This window comes from Theobroma cacao, chromosome 5 (genome assembly GCF_053813885.1).
Source record: "Theobroma cacao isolate CCN51 chromosome 5, ASM5381388v1, whole genome shotgun sequence".
Classification (NCBI taxonomy): domain Eukaryota; kingdom Viridiplantae; phylum Streptophyta; class Magnoliopsida; order Malvales; family Malvaceae; genus Theobroma; species Theobroma cacao.
This window is the reverse complement of record NC_142643.1, coordinates 12,999,537-13,020,350: the sequence shown is the minus strand read 5'-3', so window position 1 is coordinate 13,020,350 and position 20,814 is coordinate 12,999,537.

Sequence of the window (20,814 nt, the reverse complement as noted above, 5' to 3'; positions counted from 1 at the left end):
TCTGCGATCTGGGTACCATTAATTAAGGATCTGGAATAAGGACGTACCAAAGATCGCATTTTGAACAAGATATGGGCACTATGAGTTTTTGGTGATGTCCTTTGGGCTTACGAATGCCCTTGTAGCATTTATGGATTAGATGAATCAAGTGTTCAAGCCTTATTTGGACAAGTTTGTGGTGGTGTTAATTGATGACATCTTGATCTACTCGAGGAGCGGAGGGGAGCACGAGCAGCATCTTAGGATAGTACTCCAAACTCTGAGAGAACATTAGTTGTACGCTAGGTTCTCTAAGAGTGAATTCTAGCTTGAAAGTTTTGGATTCTTCGGTCATGTGGTCTCTAAGGATGGAGTACAAGTCGACCCAAAGAAAGTAAAGGTAGTGGAAAAATGGCCAAGGCCAACATTAGTTACAGAGGTTAGGAGCATTTTGGGTTTGGCTAGCTATTATCATTGTTTTGTGAAAGATTTCTCCAAAGTAGTCACCCCTTTGAATAAGCTGACATGTAAAGATACAAAATTTAAGTGGTTAGATGCTTGTGAGGATAGCTTTGAGAAGCTTAAGGCATGTCTCACCACAGCTCCAGTATTAAGCCTACCGCAAGGCACAAGGGGTTATACGATATTTTGTGATGCATCGCGGGTTAGTTTAGGGTGTGTATTGATGCAGCATGGGAAGGTGATTGCGTATGCATCAAGGCAACTTAACAGGCATGAGCAAAATTACCCTGCACATGATTTGGAGATGGCAGCAATCGTGTTTTCCTTAAAGATTTGGAGACATTACTTGTATGGTGAGACTCGCGAGATATATACGGACCACAAAAGCCTAAAGTATATATTTCAGCAAAGGGATCTTAACTTGCGACAACGTAGGTGGATGGAGTTGCTAAAGGATTATGATTGTACTATTCTTTACCATCCCAGTAAGGTAAATGTAGTGGTAGATGCCTTGAGTCGAAAATGAATGGGGAGCCTATGTGGTACATCCAGGGGCTACAAAGATGTATCAAGATTTGAAAGAGGTATATTGGTGGGAAAGACTTAAGAAAGATGTAGCTGAGTTCATCTCCAAGTGCCTGGTTTGTTAACAGGTTAAGGTCGAGCATCAAGGGTTTGCAGGGCTACTACAACCATTACCAGTGCTCGAGTGGAAGTGGGAGCATGTTCTCATGGACTTTGTAACGAGCTTGCCTCGAACTAGTGGGGGCTATAACTCGATTTGGATCATAGTAGATTGGTTAATGAAGTCAGCCCATTTTCTTCCAGTTAAGACTACTTACGAGGTTACCTAGTACGCTTGAGTTTATGTGGATGAAACAGTACGATTGCATGGTATCCCCATTTATATAGTATTTGACAGAAGAGCACAATTCACTAGTAGATTCTGGGTAAAGTTGTAGGAAGCGTTGGGAACTAAGTTGGATTTCAGCATGGCTTTCCACCCTCAAACTGATGGGCAATCTGAACGAATAATACAAACATTGGAAGATATGCTGAGGGCATATGTAATAGACCTTGGAGTCAAATGGGATCAGTATCTACCCTTAGTGGAGTTTGCTTCCAACAACAATTTCCAAGCCAACATCTAAATGGTACCATTTGAAGCATTATATGGACAAAGATGCAGGTCACCCATTGGATGGCTAGAAGTAGGAGAAAGGAAACTCTTGGGGCCATAATTGGTACAAGATGCCACTGAGAAAATATGCATGATTCGACAAAGGATGTTATCAGCATAAAGTAAACAAAAATCATATGCTGATGATAGATGGAGAGACTTGGAGTTTCAGGTGGGGGATCATGTATATTTTAAGGTCTCACCAACAAAAGGGGTAATGAGGTTTGGCAAGATAGGAAAATTAAGTCCGCGATATATAGGACCTTTCAAGATCTTAGAAAAGGTTGGAGCAGTGGCATATCGTTTGGCACTACCATCGAACTTTTTAAGTATTCACCCCATATTTCATGTGTCGATGCTGAGGAAGTATAATCCGAATCCATCTCATGTAATACAATATGAAACTATTCAGTTGAGAGATGATCTAACCTATGAAGAGCAACCCGTGGCTATCTTTGATAGGCAAGTCAAGAAGCTCCATTCAAAAGATGTAGCCTTAGTTAAAGTGTTATGGTGAAACCACACTAGTGAAGGGCTAACGTGGGAAGCTGAGGAGGAGATGTGAACAAAGTATCCACACCTCTTTAATATGTAGAGGTACGCTGCCTTATAGTTCGATTTAAATTCGGGGATCAAATTTCTTTTAGTGGGGGATAATGTGAAACCTCGACCTTTATAGACTCGTAACTAGAGGTAGAACTTATGTTTAAGGTTTAATTTGAGCTAATGATGCTAGTTTTATGTTACTTGTAATTATTTTACGTTGTTATAAGAGTAGGATTAAAAAGTGATTTCAATTGGTGAAGAAAGGTGCATAATGGGTTGTTGCTCTATTTACATATGTTTTAGTTTTTCAAGCATATCTCCCACTATAGAAGTGCAAATAACATGATTTTTGGTTTTTCAACTATTTGTCAAAGTGGAAGTGTTGCACCGGAAGAACAAATTTGGACAGAACACTTGAGCCCTACGATGTTGGAAATTGAGAGTCGTGGCCCTCACCTTAATTTTCTAAAATATAAAAAGCTTAGAGGATTTTGGACCTTTTCCCAGTGTCAAAAAAGTAAAAAGATTGCACAAGAAAAGGAGCAAGACATGTGACCTTGTTAAGGGCATTATTGAAATTGCATGAAAAATTAGATAAGCTTTAACCATAAATATCTATTCTCCAGCAACCTTCTTCATTTATTTCCAGCAGCTTCTTCTTCCCATCTTTCTCTTCATCTCACGTTTCTTCATCCTCCATGGGAGATCTCTTCAAGCTTCCACAACTCTCTCAAGTTAGTCTTCAATTTCATGTTTTTGTGCACCTTTTCACAAGCCATTTGTGCTCTTTTACTCTTTCACCTTAAAAACCCTCGAAATTCTTAAACTAACACTTTCTCTCACTAGCTAGGTGTTTTAGAGAGAGAAAGAAAGACTCTCTATAATAGTTTAGGAATTTTTTGAAGAGGAATCCAATTACAAATCTTGCAAGGTGAGTATTGAAATTGAGTTGATATTTTTAGTTGTTAAGAATGGCTAGAGGTTAGATCTGTGAGTGTTTTATAGTTAAGGTGATTTATTCATTTTAGTGTGATTAGAATAGTGAAAATAGATAGCCACTTAATGGTAGTTGGAAACTAGTTAGGAATAACTAGTAGAACATGATTTAGGAGATAGCTTATAGAACTATATTTATGTGAATTGAGTTAATTGTGATGCTATTATGATGATAGGTTCCAACTAAGCTCCACCGCCCCATTTGGACCATTGAGGAAGTTGGAATTAGGTAAAGATTTAACAAATACCGATGAGTGAACCTACACTAAAAGGTTTTCGGTAGATGTACATACGTTTGAACAAATCACTTGAATTGTTTAAATTGTCTTTTCTTCAAATTGCATACTAGAACAAGCCTTTAACGAAACTTTTTCCTTGTGTTGTGAAATGTGATTGTAATGAATTTGCGAAATCCCTTTATATGTTGATATATATATATGTATAGTACATTGGTAGATAATTGTGAGACCTCGACCTCTATAGGCTCATAACTAGGCATAGACGCAATAACACGGGCTAGGGGTAGTTTCGTCATTTCCTTAGTAAGCCCCTAAAAGTAAGTTTTTAAACAATATTATGGCCTAAGTAGGCCTAAGGCATAAATGAATGATGAAAAATGGGTAAAAAGGACGAAAGAAATAAAAATAATGATGAGTTCCAAGGTAAGGGCAAAATGGTCATTTTTCACCTCAAGTCAAAATTTTTAAGTTTTCATGAGCCCGAGCATTTCTAGACCATTATGGACCTTGTCCTAATGTGAAAAGAGTAAAAAGATTGCATAAAGGATTGGAGGAGAATAAGTTAACTTGTGAGGGCATTTGGTAATTTAAGTGGAGTGGATAAGCTTGAGCTATAAATATCTCTTTCTTCCAGCAGCTTTTCTTCTTCTTCTTCCTCTCATCTCACGTTGCTTTCATCCTCCATGAAAGCTTGATATGAAAGCTCCATAACCTTCCCCTAAATAGCTCCAATTTTCAAGCTTTTGTGCACTTTTGCATAGAACCCTTGTACTCTTTCACTTTCTCACTTTAAAACCCTTGAAAAATCTTATTTCCATACTTTCTCTCACTAGTTAGGGTTTTAGAGAGAGAAAGAAAGACTTTTTATAATAGTTTGGGAATTCTTGAGGAGGAATCCAATTACAAATCTAGCAAAGCGAGTGGTGAAATTGAGTTGATATTTTAGTTATTGATATTGACTAGTAATTTGACTTGTGAGTGTTTTATTGTTGAGATTCATTAATCATTCTTAGTGTGACTAGAGTAGTGTAAATAATAGCCATTTAGTGGTAGATAGGAAGGGCTATTGAAGCTTGACTTCGAAAATAGCTTTGGAGCAATATTAATGTAAATTGGATTGGTTGTGATGTTTTTTGTGTGTGATAGGTTCCAACAAGGCCCCTCAATCCCATTTGGACCATTAAGGAAGTTAGAGTCGACTAAAGATTCAACTAAATACCAATAAGTGAACTTGCATTTCAAAATTTGTTTTGGGAATGTGAATGTATTCGCACAAAACCTTTGAATGATTTTATCCAACTTTTCTTAAAAACGGGTGCCTTGGGAACAAACCTTGATAAATTGTCTCTATGTTGTGACTTGTGGCTGTTATGATTCATGCATTATTACATTGAGTTGGTATATACATATATATATATGTTGTGCATGGATGATTGATATTGTGTGATAATTATAACCGTGTGTGTGCACGATGTGGGGGGAATGCACATGCCAGTGATGATTGTGGTGAGGGAGATGGATGATGATAGTGCCTGTGTGCACGATGTGGGGGGATGTACACGATGGTACTAACTGTGCACGATGTGGGAGGATGCACATGATGACTCTGGCTATGTGCACGATGTGGGGGGATGCACATGAGCTGGGTGAGATGATGGTGGTATTGGTGTTTATTTATGTATATAAGTATATATATATATATATATGCTTGTGAAATAAAAGTTCATGAATATGGCATATGGTCGTAATGCATGTGAAACTTGGCATGATGAATCTTGAGAATTTTCCATTTTCTTGCAAATTGATTTTTATTGCAACACCAAATGGATTTTTAGTGCAAAGGAGGTCCTTTTTACACTTAGGTGCCCTACTTCTCGCTGTAGCGAGAAACATTCTGTTTTGGCAGCCAACAACTCACTACAGCGAGAAACTCTCGGGTTTTGATGTAGTGCTTTCACTTCGATGAAGATTACGACCACATTTCCATCCGAACTGGGAAAAGTAGTAAACATCAAAGTTTTATCCCTGTCTCTTAGCATTCTAATGGTCAAATATCAGGTCAATTGAACTCCTATAGCGGGAGATATGATAGGAAAACTGAAACACATGCAAATTGACACTATTTCTCGCTACAGTGAGAAATTTTCTATTTTAGCTGCATGAATCTCTCTGCAGTGAGAATGAATCTCGCTGCAGTGAGAAACTTGCTGCCATGCTTGCTACCTTGCTTGATTTTGACATATTTTTCACCCATTTAACTTCATGGATTGATCTTGGGTTTTTGCAACACTATGAGGTTATTAATCGAAGTTCGAAATGAAGGGTTTTTAGTAAGAAACTAAATCAATTACATTGTTTTTGAAACAAGTGCATCATGATTTCAAAATTCTTCTCACTGGGTTTATACTCACCGTTTTCAACTTCATGTTTTCATATCAAGAGGCAGTCGGTAACTAGGTCGAGGTGTCCTCATAGACTTGTATCCATTTGTTGGTAGGTATCAATGGCATTCGGTAGCTAAACCTTTGCTATGGTTGCTTTACTGGAAGTCAAGAGTCCTTTTTGTTGAACACACGTGCCCTGATGTAAATTGTTAAGACATGTATATATATATCTTAAGCGAATAGATGTTTATATTGATTAATGTTACCACTACGTAATGGCACGGATGACATTATTTTGAATCATATATGTGAATAAATAGTCAATAGAAAAGTATTGACATATTCGTTAGTGAAAATTACGAAATACGATTGTAAGAACGAATAATGAAATCAATGAATGGAGTCATGTAAATAGGCTTGCTTGGGCTTAGTGGGCTATGTCCATTGGGCCCATGCGTTGGTCATGGCCTAGAATTTGGGTCGTGACAATAATATTGTGTAATGAATATAACCGTGCATGTGCGTGATGTGGGGGATGCACATGCCGGTAATGACGAAGTGTGGGAGTGTAGACGATGACATAGTTGGGCGCGATGTGAGGCGGTGGTGATATGCATTCTGAAGTATGTATATGTATATATGTATGTTATAGAAAGTTTATTAAAATATTTGTGATTGGGTTGTATATTGGCATTGTTAATTTTTGCCATATTTTCCACTTCTTTAACCTCATGGTTGATCATGAATTTCCAATGTCAAAGGATTAATTTATCTACCTTAAAATGAGAGGTTTTAATGAGAAACCCTCGTGCAATTGAGAGAAACCCTTGTGCAGTTGAGAGGAACCCTCGTACAGATGATGATATGTATCTAAAATACGCTGCAGTGAGAATGCCTTTCCGTTGCAACGAGAATTTGTCTATTACACTGCCTTGCCTGGATAATTGCTGGAAATTTTCTCTCTTTCCGATTTCATGTTGAACATGATTCCTTCATTATTAAATGATTTAATAATCGAAGGTTTAATGGAGGGGTTTTATTAAGAACTTGAACTAAATTGCCTTGTTTTCAAATAAGTGCATCATGATTTTCAAACCTCCCTAATCATTGCTTGTTCCCTACTTATGTTCACTTACTAAGTTTGTACTCACTGTTTTTAAATTCATTTTTTCAGATTTGGAAGCAGTCAGAACCTAAGTCGAGGTGTTCATTTAGATTCATCTCCTAGGTAGGTATCTCGGCATTCAATAGCTGAACCTCCACCAAGGTCACTCTGCTAGAAGTCAAGAGTCATTTTGTTTGTGAATACATTCATGTGAGGTAAAGTATTAAGATATGTGTCTTATACAAGGTATGTATATTGTGGTTGGTAATGCCACCCCAAGTTGGCAATGGTTAACATTATTTTGGGTTAATGTGAAATGCAGTTTTTGATTGGTATAGCACATTAATTGAGTATTTCTAGGTTGGAAGTATGAAAGGTGACTTTAAGAATAGTTGATGGAATGATGAGCAAGATTATATAAATAGGCTTGCTTGGGCTTGGTGGGCAATGCCTATTGGGTCCATGCGCCGATCATGGCCCAGAATTTGGGTCATGACAATATGGCAGCAATTATAAATCTACTTTTATCAACCAGTTTTCTAAGTCCACATGCACAACAATTTACTTTTACATGCTGCCACTAAGCATAACATCAATATTCATTCATGCTCACAAACATTCATAACCTATTGAACTTTTCACAGCAACACACATCCACACAATACATTGTTCCAAGCTTTAAACTATCACAATTGCTCCTAACTATACTTTTGACATCACATTAACATTACACATTGCATGCCTTACCTTTGTGATGAATTTGACCTTGCATGCAACCTCAATGCTCTTCCAATATTCCACTCACCAACCTGCCAACAATTACAAAATCATTCTCCGCAATATTCAACTAACTATAGGCCTTAAAACATAGTATTAAACTTACCACTTTTCTTTCACCTTCAATCTATTATGCACCCACAAGTTTTGGTGGCTTTCATGTCACCAAATGGGGTCCAACCAAGCTGGTCTTTGCTGCCACAACACATTTCTCTTAGTCACTAACTCATTTTTAAAGATTACTTAAGCTAAAAACAAGAATCCTTACCTTTCCTTGCTTAAACCACCAAAATCGAGCTTTATTCCTGTGAAACCTTAACCTTCATAAATGCGTAACTAGAGGTAGAACTTATGTTTAAAGGTTTAATTTGAGCTAATGATGCTAGTTTTATGTTACTTATAATTATTTTATGTAGTTATAAAAGTAGGATTAAAAAATGATTCCAATTGGTGAGGAAAGGCGCATAATGGGTTGTTGCTCTATTTACATAAATTTTGGTTTTTCAAGCATATCTCCAACAACAAAAAGTCCAAATAACATGATTTTTGTATCATTAGAAAGCTCAGCGACAAGGCTACAACTTTGATGTTTACCACTTTGCCCAGTTCAAATGGGAAGATGGTCAAAATCTTTGTTGAAGTGGAAGTACTGCGCCAAAAGAACAGATTTGGATAAAACATTTGAGCGTCGCAGCGTTGGAAATTGAGAGCCGCGGCTCTCATCGTAATTTCCTAAAATACAACAAGCTTAGAGGATTTTTGAAGCTAGGGTTGCTGAGGTCTACTTAAGAGATTTTTCAGAGGATTTTGGACTTTTTCCCACTGTCAAAAGAGTAAAAAGATTGAGCAAGAAAAGAAGGAAAACAAGTGGCCTTGTTAATGGCATTACTGTAATTGCATGAAAAATTAGATAAGCTTTAACCATAAATATCTACTCTCCAGCAGCCGTCTTCATTTATTTCTAACTGCTTCTTCTTCCCATCTTTCTCTTCATCTCACGTTTCTTCATCCTCTATGGGAGATCTCTTCAAGCTTCCATAACTTTCTCAAGTTAGTCTCAAATTTCATGCTTTTGTGCACCTTTTCACAAGCCCTTTGTGCTCTTTTACTCTTTCACCTTAAAAACCCTCCAAAGTCTTAAACTAATACTTTCTCTCACTAGCTAGGTGTTTTAGAGAGAGAGAGAGAGAGAGACTCTCTATAATAGTTTGGGAATTCTTGAGGAGGAATCCAATTACAAAGCTAGCAAGGTGAGTATTGAAATTGAGTTGATATTTTTAGTTGTTGAGAATGGCTGGTGGTTAAATCTGTGAGTCTTTTGTAGTTAAGGATTTATTCATTTTTGTTTAATTAGAGTAGTGAAAATAGATAGCCACTTAATGGTAGTTGGAAACTAGTTAGGAATAACTAGCAAAACATGATTTAGGAGATAGCTTCTAGAACCATATTTATGTGAATTGAGTTAATTGTAAAGCTATTATGATGATAGGTTCCAACAAAGCTCCACCACCCCATCTGGACCATTAGAAGAAGTTGGAATTGAGTAAGGATTTAACAAATACCGATGACTGAACTTGCATTAAAAAAGGTTTTGTGATATACACATGTATGTTTGATTGAATCCCCTAAAGTGTTTTATTGGTTTTATCTTCAAAACTTGCACGGGAACAAGCCCTTATGAAATGTTTTATGTTATGAAATGAATAGTGTGATGAATCCATATGTTTCTGTATAATGTTGATATATATATATATATACTATGTCATAAATGGTACCATTGTGTGATAAATGCAATCGTGCATGTGTGGGGTGAGTGTTCACCTGTCGGTGATGATGGTGGTGAAGGAGATGGATGGTGATATTGCCCATGTGCACGATGTGGGGGGATGATACAATGGCAATAACTGTGCGCGATGTGGGGGAGCACATGATGTTTGTACTGGTGCACGATGGGGGGATGAACGCAATGACTCCAGCTATGTGCACGATGTGGGGGGATGCACATGAGCTTGGTGAGGTGGTGGTGGTATTGGTGGTTATGTATGTATATATATATATATATTTACATAATAAGAAGTTCATGAATATGGTATATGGTCGTAATTTATGTGAAACCTTGCATGTTGAACCTTGGAAATTATTAAGTATTTTTAAGTTGATTTTTTCATTGCAGCGAGAAACATTTTGTTTTGCTTCTTACCATGTTTGGTTGTTGCCCCATTTTCCATTTCTTTAGCACCATAGTTGATCATGGACTCTCAACATTAAGGAATTTATTTAATCAAGTTTGAAATGAGGGGTTTTAATAAGAACTAAACTAAATTGCATTGTTTTGAAAATAAGTGCATCATGATTTCTTTAAACTTTCCTTATCGCTTACTTGTGCTCTTTCTTTGTTCACTCACTGGGTTTACACTCACTGTTTTCAACTTCATGTTTTCAAATCAAGAGGTAGTCAGTAACAAGGTCAAGGTGTCCTCGTAGATTCGTATCCTTAGTAGGTATTGTGGCATTTTGTAGCCACACCTTCACCTTGGTCACTCCACTGGATGCCCAGAGTCATTTTTGTTTGTAAATACGTACATGTGATGTAAAGTACTAAGATGTATGCCTTAGACCATATATGTATATTTTGATTGGTAAAGCCACCATGAGTGGCAATAGTTAATGTTATTTTGGGCTAATATAAATGCAGTTTTTGATTGTTATAATTTACTATTAACGTACTTAAAGGTTGAGATTATGAGATGTAAATGTAAGAATAGTTGACAGGATGATGAGCATGATTATATAAATAGACTTGCTTAGGCTTAGTGGACTATGTCCATTGAGTCCATGCGCCGGTCATGGCCCAAAAATCGGGTCGTGATAATTCCTCCATTGACAGTCCACGGCTTCTTTCTTGAGTATTGAAGACTCTTTGAGTGATGAATCAACTCAACTCTTCAAGATGAGGGAGGGAATCTCACGGGTCCTCTTGGTTTTGGGCAAACCCGTGCCTTTCCTTTCCTTTCTCTCTTTTCTTTCTTTTTCTTCTTCTTCTCGGGTGGAAACTCTCCAAGGCTTTCTTTCCCTTCTTTTTCCTCTTCAAATGGCCAGCCTTTACTCTCACCAAGGCTTATTCCTCATGTTTCTTTTACTTTTTAATTTCTTTATTACATTGCCACTCATTTAAACCAATCACCATGCATACATTCTTTTTCTTTTCATTTCATTTGGCCAACTTTCAAAACCAATTACAATTCATGCACCCATTTCCTTTTTAATTTCATTTGGCCATTTTACCACCCAATGGTGCTTCATGCACCAATTTCCTTCCTTGTGCATTAGCCTAAAATCTATCTTCATTCTCTCTCCATCTGCCACCTCACTCTCTCATCCTTTCTTACTTCATTTCTTTATTCCACCAATCATATTTCATGCACAACTTAACCTTATATTTTATTTGGTCTTCTTATTAAATTATTTAAGTCACATGAACATCACATCTTTCTTTCTTTATTTAGCCACCTAATGCACCAATCCAATTTCATGCAAAATAGATTTGGTCTTACTTTTTACTATTTTTCCTTTTACTATGCATGGTGGGGGTCCCACTTGTTCCCTACTAACTTCCTCCTTTTTGCATGCTATCATTTGCATGTAATAGTGAATTTTTGCATGCAATTTCCATCATTCCACATAATTTAACTTCCCTTTGTTAGTAAATTCCTATTTAACTTCAAATGTGGTAATTGCACTTAAGTTCTCAACTTTTCCTTATTTACCATTTGTCCAACCAAACTTTTCATCCTTTATATGTGTATAATTAAAATATATAATTTGCACTTCACCCAAATATCTGCAGAATATTTAAATATTTACTTACCCGCTCTTACTCTATTAAATAAAGGCACGTAAGCCCCACTTACATCATTTTTCTCTGAAATTCTCTTGTTTTTCTTCTCCCCCACTTAGGTTTGTCATATAATCCTCCTTCATGACTAATCTCTACATCAGTTAAAATATTAATATTTTAATATTATTTTATTCCAAAATTCTCCACTTGTCTCCTTGGGTCCCAAAATGTCTTATTATGCCCTGGTTCACCTCCAAATCACCCTTTATCTTGCTAATTCATCCTTGACAAAAATATTATTATTTAATTATTATTTCTTCGCGTGTGAAATATTTTTCTCTAGAATATTCCTTTCACCCTTCACTGCTTTTTAGCACATAAATTCACATCAATTAATCCTTCGTCTTACTGATACGATTTTATTGACTACTATACAAGGGTACGGGGTGTTACACAAATTTTTTTTAACTAAATTTTCCTTCTTTTAGGCTACTTGAATAAGTATGAGTGTAAGTCATCAAGTACACTCATATTTTTATCACATTATCGAACCTTTTATGTTTAAAAATTATGCTCAAAAATCATTTTTCTCAAAGAATTAGTATGGAAACAATTTCACAAAACATGAGGAAATTTTGTAGTAACAGTTTTCCATAATCAAGCAATCTTAATAAAACAATTTTCTCAAAATAAGAATGATAATATATTCAAGATCAAATATAAGTACATACTCAATCATTAGATTCTTACTTCCTTGCAGCTTATAATATGTATCATATCAAATCAAGTTGCATAGCCAAGAAATATCAATAAAGCTCAAAGAATTATGCACTTAATATTCAAGCAAGAATAGGCAACCAAAGTTTTCAATTAAGAAAAGCAAACAATTTTAGAAACCAAGCTAAATCAATGAAACATTCAATAAATAAGTAATCAAAAATCTCATTTAAACAAACAAAAGGCTTTTAGCTTAGAGATCACCCATTTTCCTTTATGTGTGACTAGAGAGCATTCATTCTTCAAGAATTGTTTCTTCTTACTCTAGCACAACTACAAGAGACATTTTTCATTTGATTTTTAACATCTAAATTGCTTTGGCTCCTTGAAAGTTAGTCCCATTGCACAAAGTTCCTTTTCGAACCCACACTTGTCTAAATTTGTAAGGTACACATTTTTTAATTGGACAAGTGTATGAACAATAACTATAAAATGTGCAATGATTGTATTTGGTCATTTTGGAAGATGACGAATTCATGGAAGCCTTTTGTTTCTCATTTAATAAATCTTCAAATTTTCTTTCCATATCAAAATTTTCTTTTTCCAAAATATCAATTTTCTTTTGGTAAGCTTCAAAATCCTTTTCCTAATTTTCATTTTCTTTTTCCAAGTCAATTTTTGTTTTCATCAAGAATTCATTTTCAACTTCGAGTATGGAAATAATTTTCTTGTGCTTCATATTCGTTTTCTCAAACTCAAATCTAAATCCTCAAAAGTAGCATGCAATTCATCAAAAGCATATGAATTAAGTTCACTAGATGAAGAAATTACCTTTATCTCTTCAAGAGCCATGAGGAATAATTCAATTTGATTTGAGGATTCATCTTCACTCGATTCCTTGTTTACATTTACCATGTTGCTTGTTGAGCATTGATTCTCACAAGACTTGTCTTCCAATTCCTTTTCCTTCTTTGTTTCTCCATATAATTCTTCTAATTTTTTCTAAATTTCCTTGGCACTTTTGCACATGAACACTTTATTGTATTCTATATAATCAAGTGCACAAATGAGAGTGGGCATGGCCTTAGAGTTGATTTGTACTCTCCTCATTTCTACTTCTGTCCACTTATTTCTATCTTTAGGAGTTTTCTCACCATTTACCGAATGTGTAATCATAGGAATGAAAGGTCCATCAGTAATGACATCCCATATCTTATAGTCATAAGCCCTAACATAAATGCACATTCTAGTACTCTAATAAGGATAGTTTGATCCATCAAATAGAGGTGGTCTATTTGTAGATTAACCCTTAGCAAGGAAAGATTTTTGTAAAATTATTTAGATCTCCCCTAAGGATGCTAATCCTTAAAAATGAGGGTTAAGCTTTGATACCACTTGTTCTCCCAAAGAGTGTGCTAGAGGGGGTGAATAGCACTTTTGGAATGACAGAAGAATTCGTTTCAAGTAAATACCTGATTAAAGGAATTTAAAAATGAAAGTTTAAAGCTTGCTAGAGAAATGATTTAAGTGCTAAGAGTAAGAAGAAAATAAAAGAATGTAGACAAAACATAATGATTTATACTGCTTCGGTCCCCTTGACCTACATCCATTACCATAATCTCCTAATCAAGGACTTTCAAACCAATTCACTAAAATCAGTGGAATTCCTAAGCTTCCACCAAGCTTTTGCAATAGCTTTTCATAGGCTCAGCCAGTCACGACCCGGAACTCCCCTTGAGCCCGTGACAACCGTTCGGGTGCCTCGATGGGCACTCATCTCCCGAAATGCCAACCGAAACCCCGCAAGGCTTTATATCAGTTTCTCATTTCCCCCGGTGAGTAACCGTTGTCAAATTTTGAGCTATTTCCAACTTAAAATAGATAAATTAAAAATTTTTGTTTCACAGGGGTATTTTGGTCATTTTCCACTAAAAATTTAGAAACCATTTAAAAATGTAGTAAACAAGTACCAATAGCATAATTCACAATTAAAAATAAGTTTAGGCATCTAAAACCTTTATTTAAAATGGAATTATAATTATTTGAATATAATAAGAACATAAAACAAAATATTCAATAAAATATTTTATTTTCTTATAAATAGTAATTTTGGAGTTATGCGTAAATACTTTTTGTAACTTAAAAACAAAATAAATTTATTCATACTGTAACGCAATAAACTACAATATTTAAATTAATTTAAATTTACAATATCAAGTGAGCCCACAATAACCAAAATTAAAGAAGCTATGAACCTACAGTTTGGAAGACGCAATCCAATGGAAATCCCCGATGGAACCAGTTATCTACAGCCTACTCTAAGCCTGAAATGGGTGGAAAGGAGTGTGGTGAGATTATAAAATCTCAGTGAGTAAACAAACATCATTTAAATTAGCTAAAGCCGAGTAAAAGAAGACAATTAAAATATCCCATCATTTTAAGTATTTCACAATTTAAAAATTCATCCCAACCCATGCAAACGGTTGTATTTCATTTAATTTCTCATTAGGCCTTATGACTTTCATAAACAGTTGGCTCATGCCATCAAATATACTCGATGAAACCTTGATCAGAGGCATACACTCGAGCCCGCCAAGGCTGTTAAAATTTTGTATACTCATAAAACATATTTTTAGTTTGAAAAGCACAGCCATTCCTTGGCGTTAGCGGAGTTCATCATCAAGAGGTGGTTCGGCGTGACGTGAACTCTGTCCATACCTCAGGAGATACCCTACGCGCCTCTCCGACCGAGGTACATAAATATATATTCGGATTCTGTGCCCCTCTAATAGGCTGGTCCACAAAATTCACCCACTGCAGCAAGCTAAACCCACCATACAATAAAATTCAATAACATGATATGGAAATTATTGTAATTCACAGCCTTTCAAGGCTAAATACATATTTCATACATTTCAACACAAATATCAATTCAACCATTCATGCAAATATTGTCATAAGCCATTCGATTTCAAATCATAAATTTACAATGTAACAAGTGGTCTCTAACTACTCTATTTTTCAAAATCATTATTCGATTTTAAGACAATTTATAAAATCCTTTCATGTAAATACATTTTGTTTGTAAAACACAAAGATTTACCATTTAAACTCCTTTTCATAAAATTTCACCAAAATCGATTAAAAACATACTTTAGATAATAAAAATGATGGTAAGGTTACTCACAATGTCTAGAGTGGGGATTTTCCAAATACTCAGACTACTGGTCCTCGGATGCAATTACCTTACCTTTATCGGAGGATTCACCACCTTGACACAGTACAAAATCGAGAAATTCACCACATTGGTACTAAATTGAAATTAAACTAATTTAGACTACTAATGCATGATATGGAATGCAAAAGGTCTAAATTTTGCCGAAACACCGTATTGACCTATTTCAGTCTTTTACCCGATAAATTGAAATACGCATCCAATTTAGCTCCAATTGATCCCATTTCTTTTTCTAATGCTTCAAATCACCAATGTCCAGCCAAATAACCCAAAAATCAGCAAAGCCACATTCATATTCCTTCTTGGAAAAATTCGACCAAAATGGTGCATCATTGTCACAACTTTTCCTACTTGATTTTCTTTCCATAATTCATTAATTTTCATATCAAAAACCATGGTTTCATAATTAAATAACCTAAAATAACATCACATTCTTCCTAACCATTGACTTGAAAATTCAGCTAAGGCTAGGTAATGGGAAAAATGAATGTTTTTCTACATATTTTGTTTACTAACATGCTAAACTAACACTAAACACCAACATATATCAAAATCAAATCAATCCAACAATTTTCTCTCTCTAGACCCATATGACCAGCCATGAAAACATGCAATTTAATCATGAAAAATAAGGAGCAATGCTTGGGAATAAGAAAATTCAAGCTTAATAGAAAAAATCTTACCTTTTTCACTTAATTTCCTTAGAAATTCACAGTTTTTCTTTGATTTTCTCTCTCTAGGGTTTGGTTTTTGTTTTTTCTCTCTTCTTGCTGGTTTGGCCAACCATGGGGTGGAAGATGGGCTGGTTTTTGTGCCTTTTAAAAAGAAAAAATAATAAATTAATAAAAGCATGACACGTGGCATCATGTCATTGACCCGTTTTTAATTTCTTAACTATTAAGCTTTCGCTCTCCACTACTTAAATTCCTTTAATTATCCATGATAATATTGGATAAAATCCATGTGCTGGACAAGTGTCGATTGCGTAAAATTACAATTTTGCCCTTGAGGTGGCAAAATTACCATTTTACTCCTATGCTCTGAAAATACCGAGATTATAATTTTTTTCACTTATCAACCTCAAATTATACTCCAATGAGTCAAATGTGATCAATCTTGATCAAAAACGTCTTCCAATATTCCAATTTTATCCTCAAGTGGCAAAATTACCATTTTACCCCTAGATAGTAAAAATTTCGGTTTGACTCCAAATTAATCTTCGAACTCCAAATCACCATATTAAACCATTCTGGGACTTTAATATTCCTAATTTCATCTTAAATTCTCTATTTGATCTAGTTCGAGGCTTAAATCAACTTTGTTGTACCTCTAGGTACAATACCAACTTTTGTCGATTTTTCGAGACTCTCCTAGCATGCAAACATGCTATCCACCACATGTATGTTATGACAAGTATTTTATAGAGTCAGGCTTGACATCTTCTCCCCCACTGGATCAACCATATGATCCTTCTTCATGACTGATTTCGACATCTTGCTAAATATTAATATTTGAATATTATTTTATTAATAAAATATTATTCTATTCTAAAAATTTTATCTTGTCTCCTTGGTTGCCAAAGTTCCTTATTATACCTCAATTGACCTTCGAATCACCCTTTTATCTCTCAAATTCTCCTCCGATAAAATATTATTATTTTATTATTATTTACTCGCGTGCAAAATATTTTATCATAAATTATTCCTTTCATCTTTTATCACTTTTAAACATTTTAATTGACCTCAATTTACATCCGATCAATTTTATTAATCACTATTTCAAAGTATGGGGCATTTCAATCTCCCCCACTTAATTAGAATTCGTCCTCGAATTCACGTCGATGTTGCGTTATCAATCTCCTTCTATGATCCTATTCCTTTTTCCTTCTATAGGGACATTCAATTTATTTACCTCGTTCATCTTCAATTCAATTAAATGCTTTATTTATGGCAATTATCATCTTTTGAAGCCAGATCAGCAGTACCTTTCACAATCATGATTTCTTATATTAAGTCACCAAGCATACCTTTATCACCCTTATTAAATTTGAACCATAACTTCATCTCAATTATACCGATTTTGATCACATATCATACTTACTTATGTATACCTAATCATCATTTTATTAGTTTTCTCCATGCCAAATTTCTCAACCTTGATTCATTTATCTTATACTAGTCCATACCCTTCCTTTAATAGAGTTCCATTAAGAACTTAAACAATCCAAGGTTTACCTTCAAAGTCACTCGTAACTTTAATCGTTCATTGCATGCCCATTAACACTTTAGCTTACTAACCTCTCTAGACATTATTTCAAAATCTCCCAATTACTGAGAACAATTCTTCACCTTAGTTAGTCAAATTGTCAATTTCATATATATATACATATGGACATGCATTTTCAAATATCATCATTTCTCATTATGTATAGGGATCCATGTGTTCACATGCCTTGGACTACATTCCCCTTTATTCATCCACATCCCAATCCTAGTTTCAATATAATAATTCTTATAGTGCATGTCAACCTTCTTATTATACTTGTGTACAACTTCATATCTTTTCCAACCATATGCTTAAGTTCCTTGTACTATATATCATTACATCACAATGTTATCTCCATTGAATTATAATCTATTATGCGTGTATGCTTTATAATCCTATTGATGCCTCAAAGATTTATCTCAACTTGATCATTGCATCTCATGCAATACCACAATTCCTAATAGTCATCCTTTTTCCTTCATTATCCTTCATACCTCTACATTACCTTGTATCTTTCTTGCATTACGATATTGATTTGTCACTTAAGACTCAAACTCAGTTGAATCTGTATGCCTCAAGCATTTTTGAATTACAATTTCCATAATATATTAGGAAAGTTTCATTATCTGACTTCATTTTCAAGGTTAACTTCTATCATCCTTTGTTCCACTCTTTCATATGAACATAACATCATTCTTCCTTAACCAATTTATAAATTGTACTTGAAATTGTAAAACTTAAAACTAGATTCTCCTCAAGTATTTTTCAATATTAATACTAATATCACTCTCAGCTTACAACTTCCTTTTTATAATTGCATAACTTAGTGCTTGCTTTAACGAGACCTAGAGCAAAACTTCTCTTAAGTATTTCCTTGAGAATATCTATCTTAAACTTATGTCTCACAACAGATGATTACTTAACTCGTGACTTAACCATTTGACTCCTCAGCAAGTTTCAAAATCACACATCTTATACTCATCTCGTATAATTTATAATTCTTCCTCAAAGGTATTTAAGCATTCTTGAAACATCTAATCACTTATTTGCTCTTTCATACTCCAAGTATATCATTTCCATAAAGGCATGCACTTGCTCACCAAAATATCTACATGCATGTTCAGCTACCCATGCTTCAACTTATCTCCTAAAGTTTCTATCATAGCCGTAATTTAGTTTTGTTGTCACTAATCCTTTCCTTTCAACAAGGTCAAAACAAGATTAGTAAATTCTCGTAATGATACTCTATATAAGCTGATTTTCAATACCAGTCTCGTAATTCTTCATTCACACTTTTATCATTTAGTATCTTATCTCAATATAGTCATCTCAATAATCTTTCAAATTTTTTTTTTAATTATATGCCCATATACAAGGCAATAAAGAAGCTTTTTAATTCAATCGGGTAGACATTCTCCAGAATATTTAAAACTCCCAGATAACAAAACGCAATGACCAATAACAAAAATTTAATTTGTAAGCTCATTATCGTGTCATTCCTATCTTACTCATGCATCATAGGCGTGAGGTATTCGGAGCATTACAGGGCTGGATAGTCAGTGCTGCGGCACTGTGACTACTAGAAATTTCCTCATCAAAGCTATTTGTCTGTATTCAAAGTCACCACATCAATCTTTCTCAACCAGTGGGTTTCCCTTCTAGACATATATCATGAGTTCCAAAAGTATAGGTACCTTCTATTTTCTTGCCATACATACTAAGCCAAGTTAATACTTTTAACTCATGTCATCTTTTGACTTTCATCATCATTCATAAAATTCCACCTCAAAACATCCCTTCCATTTGGTGTAATAAATTCATGATATATATACCACTCCACACATAAGTTGCTTACTATCTACAACTTTCCTCAAATTTATTGTCATCCCTATCTAATTATCTTCCTTGTCTTGTACTCCAATAATTTTATTAACTTTAGAAATAATTAACTACGGAAACAGCTCAGCTTCCTCCTCACTTTATTCTCGCAATCCTTACAAAATCAAAATTTTATATTCCCCATATTCCATAATTTAACTTCATTGGGATATATTTTTGCCCAATTATTATCTCATAATATCATAGCATCACTGAGTAATCCCCTTCATGCTTAAATTACAATCATCAACTTAATCGTGTTACCCATTTCGAATGTCATTTATAACCTTATTGCTTCCTTCTATAACCTTCCTCAATAATTATATCACCAATTTATCTCTGTTATACTAAAAGATTCCCATACATATCTAATTATTTAAAGAGCTATTTTACATTCCATTCTAGTCATACAAAATAAAAGCCATTCTTAACTCCTTTATACAGGTAACTACCACATTTTCCCTTAAACGACACTTGCCTAGATTTATGACAATACAACTTCAACTAAAGTATTAAACATCTTTAGGTTCCTCATTGTCCTGATCTGGGCACATCAATGGATCCTCTGCCTCCTGAGATTTTCTCCTTTGTTCTTCAATCTAGGCTTGTTGCATTCTCCTACGCTCCTCATCACTTATCGATGCAGCATTTCTTCCAAAACCGGGGAGGAAAATGTTGTACACCTAACACCTTTCTAAGGGGTTTACTTGCCACTGTTACTTTCTCCTTATTCTTTTCTGGTTGTCCTTTTACATTTCTCCCACAACCTGGTGGAAAGTGTCAAACTACTGTCACGCTCTTCCTAGAATGAATATATCCCCTTGCAATTTCTTCCCTCGTTCATTCTCTAGGGTGCTCTCCAGGTTGTTTCGAAAGGAAATCTTGTTCAATTTTCGGTGTATTGAAGCTACTCTCACTTTCAAAATTCTCACTACTCTCGAAGCTCTTCTTATTATGAACTCATTCTGATAAGTTCTTAGGAATTCTATTACCAGGAATTCGAGATGGACCATCTTCTGAATCACCTGGATCAAGGCGTCATTTGCTTCTAGCCGTAGAATCTAAAGATCCCTCGCTAGCATTATGAAGGGTATCGGGTCTACTGCCTCTTCTAGACAAAGTGTGTATGTCATCCGTGCACCTCACAACCTATACACGACCAAGTAGTAACTACTTAATCAATTTTGCATCGCAAGAGTAGGCAGGTTTCTAT